The 8,893-nt window shown below is 41.7% G+C and overlaps 1 pseudogene across 1 annotated transcript; it reads right to left on the reverse strand.

The window, feature by feature from the left end:
• Positions 1 to 6,365: 6,365 nt before the first annotated feature.
• LOC311594057 (large ribosomal subunit protein eL15-like) lies at positions 6,366 to 6,999 on the reverse strand (annotated as a pseudogene). The gene has a single exon. The product of its transcript is annotated as a large ribosomal subunit protein eL15-like (transcript).
• Between the last annotated feature and the right edge of the window lie 1,894 nt (positions 7,000 to 8,893).

Genomic DNA, 8,893 nt, shown 5'->3' on the forward strand with positions numbered 1-8,893 from the left:
CTGCCTCTGCCTCCTGAGTGCTGGGCTTTAAGGTGTGCACCATCATGCCTGGTTAGCTGACCAGTTTTATAAACACAAGTTAGTTAATTTCCCTAAACTCAGTTGTACAATGCTAATAAAAACATCCACTCTTTCAGGAATTAGCTTTTTAAAATAGGATAAGCCTAAAAGAAAAACTTGACAATAGTCTCTCTTCCTTTCTTCCTTCCTTCCTTTCTTCCTTCTGTGTGTGTGTGTGTGTCTGTCTGTCTGTATCTATCTATCTATCCATCCATCCATCCATCTATTTATCTACTTATCTTGTTTTTTTTCCTCTTGCATGTCTGGTTCAGCATGTTTTCCTATGCCTCTCTCAATTATCTGAGAGCAAGGGCAGGTCTAAGACACTACAAGTTTTGCAGAGGCTGGTGTTTTGGGAGACAAAAGCAAAGGGGTCCTGAGTTTGAGGGCAGCACGGGTTACATAGTGAGTTCCAGGCAAACCAGGAAGACAGAGCAAGACCCTATCTCAAAAAACAAGCAAGGACTGGGGAGACGTATCAGTCAGTAAAGTTCAGATCTTCAGCACCCACAGGAACAGCTGGGCATGACGGTGCACATCTGTAAGGCCAGTGCTGCAGAGGCAGAGATAGGCAGATTGCTGCAGCCTCTGGACACCAGCCTCGCTGAATTGGTAAGCTCCAGGCAATCGGAGGCCCTGGCTCCAAAAATGAGACTGCAAAGTGATAAAGGAAGACACCTGAGGTCAACCTCTGTCCTTCACAAGCACATACATACACATAAACATGTACACACGTGGACACACACGTAAAACACATATACATATACCACACACACACACACACACACACAGACACACACGCTTTAAACCTGAGATCTTCCTGCCTCAGCCTCCTGAGTAGTTGAGATTACAGGTATGGAGTACCACATCTGTCTTAGGAACGTATATTTTGAAACTTGTGAAATACACATGCTATATATTTAACTCTAAGGTTATAATAAATACCCACAAACCTAGCATCTGACCTCCAAACTGTATTTTCCTCCTCTTCTCATGCTTGCTGGCTTGTTTTGTTTTTCAAGACAGGATTTCTTTGTATAGCCTTGGCTGTCCTAGAACTAGCTCTGTAGACCAGGCTGGCCCTGAATTCACAAACATTTACCTGCCTCTGCCTCCCAAATAAATGCTGGAATTAAAGACATACACCACCACCGTCAGGATACTTGCTAGTTTCTTCTTCTCGTTCTCCTCCTCCTCCGCCTCTTCCTCCTTCTTCTTTTCCTTTTTTTTTTTTTTTTTTATGAGATAGGGTTTCTCTGTGTAGCCTTGACTATCCTAGACTCGCTTTGTAGACCAGGCTGGCCTCGAACTCACATCGATCTAGCTGCCTCCGCCTCGTGAGTGCTGGTATTAAAGGCATACGCCATCATGCCCAGCCTTTCTTCTTCTTAACACAGGGTTTCTCTGTGTACTCTTGGCTGTCCTGGACTTACTTTGTAGACCAGGCTTGGCCTCAAACACACAGCGATCTACCATGCCCAGCTTTAGTTGCTGGCTTCTTACTTAAGCATCTTGGAGAATTTGACATCCCTAGTTTACATTATTTGTTTAATATTCAGCTAAAACATTTTCAAACTTAATATAGACAGCTGTATTCAGCTTCAGGATGTAGTTATTTTGCAGATCATTAATGCTATGAAATTTGTAAACATACATATTTAGGAAAACTGGCAAGCAGGCACTTTTGTCTCAATTCTAACTGCACTTCTACAGATAACTGTGCATCTATAACTATAAAAGGCAGATGGTCTCTTGCACACATTTAGGGATGAATTTTAATCTCTCTTCACACACATATTCAGACATACACATAAAGAAGAGGATACAGGCAAAGAAAAGATAAAGATAGCTTCCATCTGAGTCTCTCTTGCTTGTCCTTTCTTGTCCATCATTCTGCAAGTGTGAGCAAACTGCTCTGTTTGGTGTTCATTTCTCTCCCATTCCCTATTCATGAAGTGGGTGTGCGAACGGCAGGTTTCTATTTCCTGCTGCAGCACTTCCCTTGTCGTCACTCCATGGCTGCTGTCAGCTCCCATGAGCCATCATCCGGATGCTCTTTTAGGGGCACATGGGGGACTCTGAATACTTGGGGGAAGGTGCAGCACAGGAGGGGAGTGAACAGTCTGTCAACCACTGCTGTGACCTCAGTCCTGCCACCGGGTGCGAAAGACAAAAGTTCTCTGTCAAATGGCCTCAAAGCTCATCAGAGAAGAAAGAAATGGAAGGGTTTACAGCATTGGAGCTCTTGTAAAATGTTCGATTCATCCATGAGATGTGTTATTTCTGTATCTGGCACCTCAGTTTTGGGAACATGTATTCCCACATAGTTATAGTCTTTTTGCTCCACTTTTTAGGACATATATGTGTATTTATAAGTATGTGCATCTGTAGTAGATATGTATAGAGAACAGAGAACTTAATAGGCATTTCCTTGTATTTTTTGTTTTGCTTGTGTTTATTTGTCAAACATCAAGAACACAAAGATGAATTAGATGTGGATTCTGAGTTTTTAAAAGATTTATTTAATTATGTATATGAGCGCTCTACTTGCATGTATGCTTGCATGACAGAAGACAGCATCAGACAGAAGAGGGCGCCATATCCCATTAGAGATGGTTGTGAGCCACCATGTGGTAGCTGGGAATTGAGCTCACGACCTCTGGGTGAGCAGCCACCTCTCCAGCCTCCATGGATTCTGCTCTTAAAGAGCTTGTGGCCTAATGTGTCCTTCTGAAGTGACAAGCTTACTTTTATGGAATTTTGAGGCTTTTGTTTGTTTGTTTGAGACAGTGTCTGAAAGGGGAGCACACAGTGACCTTGAACTTGCTATGTAGCTGAGGCTGGCCTAGAATTCCTCTGATCTTCCTGCCATCGTCTCCCAAGTGCTAGGATTACAGGCCTGCACCACCATACCTGGTTATTAAAGTGACCTTTTTAAACTTTAATTGCATTATTTTTAAGTATGGCTATGTGTGCACATGAGTTCAGGTGCCCACAGAGGCCAGAGGGGTCAGATGCCCTCTGAAGCTGAAGTTATAGGTGGTTGTAAACCACACGGTGTGAGTAATGGGAATTCAACTCAAGTCCTCTGGACAGATGCCTCTGGTACAGTCTGAAAATGCCGATTTTATACATAGGGACTATGAATACTAAAACCTAATAGAGGAGCTGGAGAGAAGGCTCAGTGGTTAAGAGTACTGGCCAGGTTCAATCTCATTATCTACACGGTGGGGACCCAAGCATCTCTTTTGGCCTATTTGGGCACCAGGTACACCAAATGCTACACAGACATACATGCAAAATAAAACATCCATACACACAAAGTAAATAATTTTAAAGTAGTAAAATTCTGTAGAAGGCACAGTTCAGGCTTAGAAAACAGAAGAAGCCTAATGTTTGTATTATTTACATATTTTTTACTTTTTAATTTATTCTCTTACTTTTGGAATAATTTTAGAATTATGAAACGGGTCCAAAGATAATATAAGAGTTCTTACATATTCTTCACCTAGGCTACCTGGATGTTAATGGCACACTTGACTAGCCATAGCACACCTATCAAAAGTAGGAAGCTAACATTAGTTAAAACCCTACTAAGACACAGACTTGATTTGGATATCATAATTTTTCATAAATATTCTTTTGTTATGGGATTTGAGGTAGGAGCTTACATTAGTTTTCATGTTTCTTCTTTTTGTTTGTTTTACATATAGTTAATCAATTTGGGGAGGTGAATATGCCTCAGACATCAGAGGACAAGTCGTAGACATCAGTTTTCTCATTTCCACCAAGCAGGTTCTAGGGATTGAACTCAGGTCTTCAGGCTTGGCAGCAAGCCCTCTCTACCCACTAAGCCATCTCACTGACCCATTTTTAGTTATAAAGATTTATTTTTATTTATGTGTCTGTGTATATGAGTGCTTTCCGGGTGTGGGTAGGTGACTGAGGAGACTAAGTCTTTTGGTACTGGAGTTGTGAGTCACCTGATGTAGGGCCTGGAAACTAAATTTAGGTCCTTCCACAAGAGCAGCTACTGCACTTTGAGCTGATCCATCTCTCCAGCTGCTTGAGTTTTTGTTTATTTTGTTTGATTTGGGTTTTGTTGTTGTTGTTTTTGTTGTTGTTGTTTATTTCTCTGTGTGATAGCCTTGGCTGTCCTGGAACTCTCTTTATAGACCAGGCTGACCTCGGACTCACAGAGACCGTACTGCTTCTGCCTCCCGAGTGCTGGATTTAAAGGAGTGGGCTCCCACACCCAGCTTGCGTTTTATTGTTGTTAAGACAGGTTGTTGATATATAGCCTGGAGCTGGAACTCACTCTCTAGAGCACGATGGCTTTGGCCCTTCTCTCACCCGCCTACCTGTGTTCTTCAGCTAGCTTCCATGTTCTTCAGGCGCCTGTGGTCTCGGACAGTTCCTTAGTCATGCCTTGTCTTTCACAACCTTGACACTCTCAACTGCAGTAACTAGGAATTTTGCAGGGTGTACTTTGGTTTTGGTTTATATGTTTTCTCGTTGTTAGACTGAAATTGCAGATTTTTTTTTTTGTATTTTACCTAAAAAGAAGGATAATGTGTCTCCCTCAATGCTTCCGATCAGAAAAGCACGATCGTGACAGTCTGATTGCTAATGATTGTTAACTGTGATCATTTGGTTAATGTGGGACTGTTACAAACTTATTAGGTCTCTGGCTGCCCTAACAAGCTTGGCTTGTTCTATATTATTAATTAGAATTCTTTTGTAAGTAATAATTGCCTCTTCCCTCCCATTTATTTGTTTGCTTAATTGCTTTATTTCAGAGTAAACTCATGAATATTTATTTTATTCCTTGAGTTATGATAAAATACTATCCTTACATATTTGTGGATTAGATGATTACATCTTTCCTCATTGTGAGCTCTTTCAGGCCAACCTCTGGCTGCAAACACTCTGGCAGAAGAACCAGTATTTTAAAGAAAGACGCTTGTGTCCTATCTTGACTACCAGACTGTTGAAAATGTCAGACCCCAAAGAATTAAACTTTCCGTGGAAACCCCATGCTGGGAAGGGAAAGACACCAGCCAGAAGAGGCTTTTGCTTCCTGGGAAGAGACCTCACACAGTTCTGACAATGTAAATAAACACATGTGTATTTCCTGGCTTAAAATTTTTCTTTCTATGAAACTAACACAGGGGTCAACAGGCAAAGCACTTTCCCAGAGGGTTTGGAGCTGTCTGTAACTCTAGCACAAATAATCCAACACCCGCTTCTGTCTAGACACTTCTGGTACCCACATGCACATGCTAACATGTACACACACTCACCACAAATAAATAAACAAACAAATAAAAACACAGATGAATGAATGAATAAAAAATAAATCATTTAAAAGGGGGAGGGGGAAAATATGTCTTAAGAGCACATATTCCCTTTGAAGAGGATCTGAATTTGGCTCACAGAACCCACATCAAGTGCCTATAGCTCTGGCTCCAGGGCATTCCCACACCTCTGTCTTCCATAGGTACCTAGATACACCTGTGCGCACACGTATGTTTACGCATGCTCACATGCACACACACACACACACACACACACATACACACACACACATGCGCGCGCGCGCACACACACAATTTTAAAAGAATAACAATTTTAAAAATCTGTACATAAATAAATAAATACAAACAAATACAGTTAGGCAACACTGCTACAGAAAAGGTGGAAGCTGGGATCTCACCCCAGTGAGACCCAACTGCAAGTGAGGCCATTGACCTTTACCTGTTTGCCTTCTATCTTTTTTGTTTGTTTGTTTGTTTTTGTTTTTAGAGTTTCTCTGTGTATTTCTTTCTTTCTTTCTTCTTCTTCTCCTCCTCCTCCTTCTTCTTTGCCTTCTATCTTTTTAAGAAACAGTGGGACTATAAATCTAAGACACTCCCGACATGGCCTTTGAAGTCTTCTGATGTATTTTTATTCGTTTCTCTTTCTTTTTTAATTTCTCTTCCTTCTTTCCTTCCTTCCTTTCCTCCCTCCCTTTCTTTCTTTTTTTTCCCTTTTAGCATTTCCTTATTTTCTAACTTTATGACATAGACATTGCTATCATGGAGGCTTCTAGTTAAATGTTTATTGGTTATTTAGTTGACATTTAAACTGTTTTTTTTCCTTATTCTTATTATGCAAGCATTACTATTTTCCATAATTATCCTGAAAGGTCAAAGCATGACAAATGTCTAGAAAGAGAAAGAGGGAGAAACCAAGCAGATGGCATTTCATTTCCAGTTCCTTGATTTTTGTTTACTGTTGTTTTTTAAGCAGCCATGGCTGTACTAAATTGTTTATTGGGCATGAATTTTACAAACACTATGTGTATTAGCAGTAACAGTGGAGCTGGAGAGTATTGTGCCTTCTCCAGGCTGCACGGCAAGAGCCACCAATAGTGTGGTGGAACCTGTGACCCTTTCTAAGGCCACAGCTCTTGGGGCCAGCAGATGTCAGCCCACACATCCCTTTGTGTTTGTGGACTGGTTTGGTGATCCACTGGGTGTCAGGATTTCTTCTTATAGCTTTATGGAATGGATCAATGAGGATAACCTCAAAAAATTGTATGTGGAATCTTCACCAACCTAGTAAGAATTCAGGACTCTCAAAGCCCCACAGTGGCGTTCAGCTCTCTCCTCAGCAACAGACTGAAGGATTTGTGCAAATTTTAGCTGTTTAACACCATGGTGGACAGGCTTGCCATAAGTTGCACTCTTAGGAAGTGGGCGTTTGCGGCCACCACTGCAGACATGAATCCTGTAAATGATATAACCTTGCTTGGCCTTGTATCCCATCCTTTCATGCCTTATCTGGCTGAGTGCAGCGCAGAGAGCTGTTGGCATTGCCAGCAGTAGACCCTCAGAAGAGCATCACATGGGACTGCTTCTTCCTCCATAGCTCCTGGATGTATTTGTATGCACCCATCTTGGCTCACCTGATGTCCTCGCCCACGGGACAAACAGAACAGGGTTCCCTGGAAGAGGGAGTGGGGATTGAAAGTGGGGGACAGAGACGTGAGAAAGTTGTCAAGTCTGGAGATTTCTGATCAAGACTCTCTTTAATGCAGCCAAGTAGACTTTGTATAGCAAGGTTAACACAAGCTGTATTGTAATCTCACTTCCCCTTGCCCCACAGGCAAGAATACAATCCTCTGAATAGCTCCCTGTAAGAACTTCCCTATTTCTCTGGGTAGTTCCCTGTAAGAACTTCTTTATTTCTTTCAAAGGTAAACAATCCAAAGATAGCCTAAACACAAGACCTCCTTCAGCAAAGGTCAACAACAAAGGTCACAGCATGCAGCCTAAGCACAGGATTTCTAACATGGCTGAATTTAGCATGGCTCCCCACAACCTGATGGCTGCCACCAGAGAAAAGCTGTTGTTTTATTTTTATGGTTTAGGGAAATTTTACTCAAGTAAACCCATGCCTGCTCTCCTGAAGGGATGACATTTATGTCATATAGCCATAAAGACTACATAAGCTTTTAGCAAAAGAGGAGTTAAGTGTCTGTTAGTTGCTATGATAAAATACCATGACAATTTACAGAAGGAAAGTTTATTTTGGCTTATGTTTCCAGAGTCTGTAATAGTGGGAAAGGCATGGCAGCAGGAAGGCATGGTGGCAAGAGTAGGAAGCTTGCCGACCACCCTTATACACATACAGGAAGCAAAGAGAATACTCAGGAAGTAGTGCAAAGTTATAGACCCTGAAAGCCCGCCCCCAGAGATGTACTGTGATGGCTGTTTTCAGTTTAAATTACTGTGCTTAAGAGATCTGTAAAACAGAAATGCCTCTAACCTATAACCCCCACTTGCCTAAGGACAGATAACTTTCTGGAATGCTGGGGGCTGTTGTTCAAGTAAAATAACATGGTCTGTAAAGCAGGTTGGTTGCCCCAACTGCACAGGTTCATAGCTAAGACGCATGTAGTCAGGACGTATGTCAGGTTGTATGCTTGCCCCCGGTTGGGCAAATGTGGCAAGTACAGAGCCTTGTGGGTTTTGCCTTTAAAAACACAGGGCTAATGTAATCCAGGCCTTTCTCTGGGAATCCTGGGTATGGATCTGGATAATTAGTGGTCTTCTTTTCTTTTCTTTTTCTTTTTCTTTCTTTATTTCTTTTCTTCTTCTTTTTTTCTTTCTTTCTTTCTTTCTTTTTTTTTTTTCTTTTTTCTTTTTTTTTTTGAGACAAGGTTTCTCTGTGCATATCCCTGGCTGTCCTGGACTTGCTTTGTAGACCAGGCTGGCCTCGAACTCACAGGGATCCACCTGCCTCTGGCTCCCGAGTGCTGGGATTAAAGGGGTGCACCACCACGCCTGGCTCTAGTGGTCTTATTTTCACCAAGTAGGATTAACAGCATTTCCTCCAGCAAGGCTATACCTTCTAAAGCTTCCATAACTTTTTAAAACAATGCCACCACCTGGGACCAAGTGTTCAGATAGATAAGCTTATATGGGAAATTTCTCATTCAAACCACCACATTTGAACACCTGGCTCCATAAGCTCAAACATGGGTCTCTCATGATGTAAAATTCATTTAGACCAACTTCAAAAGTTCCCATGGTCTTTAACAGTTTCAACACTGTTCAGAAGTCCAAAGTCTAATCTGAAACTCAAGGCAATCTCTTAAATGACCCCACTGTAAAATGAAAATATAAATTATATACTGCACACACACACACACACACATACACACACACACACACACACACACACACACAGAGGGAGAGAGAGAGAGAGAGAGAGAGAGAGAGAGAGAGAGAGAGAGAGAGAGAGAGAGAGACAGGGTATACATTCCCATTCTAAAATAGAAGAATGG

The sequence above is a fragment of the Acomys minous genome (assembly GCF_964271855.1).
Source record: "Acomys minous genome assembly, chromosome: 3".
Taxonomy (NCBI): Eukaryota; Metazoa; Chordata; class Mammalia; order Rodentia; family Muridae; genus Acomys; species Acomys minous.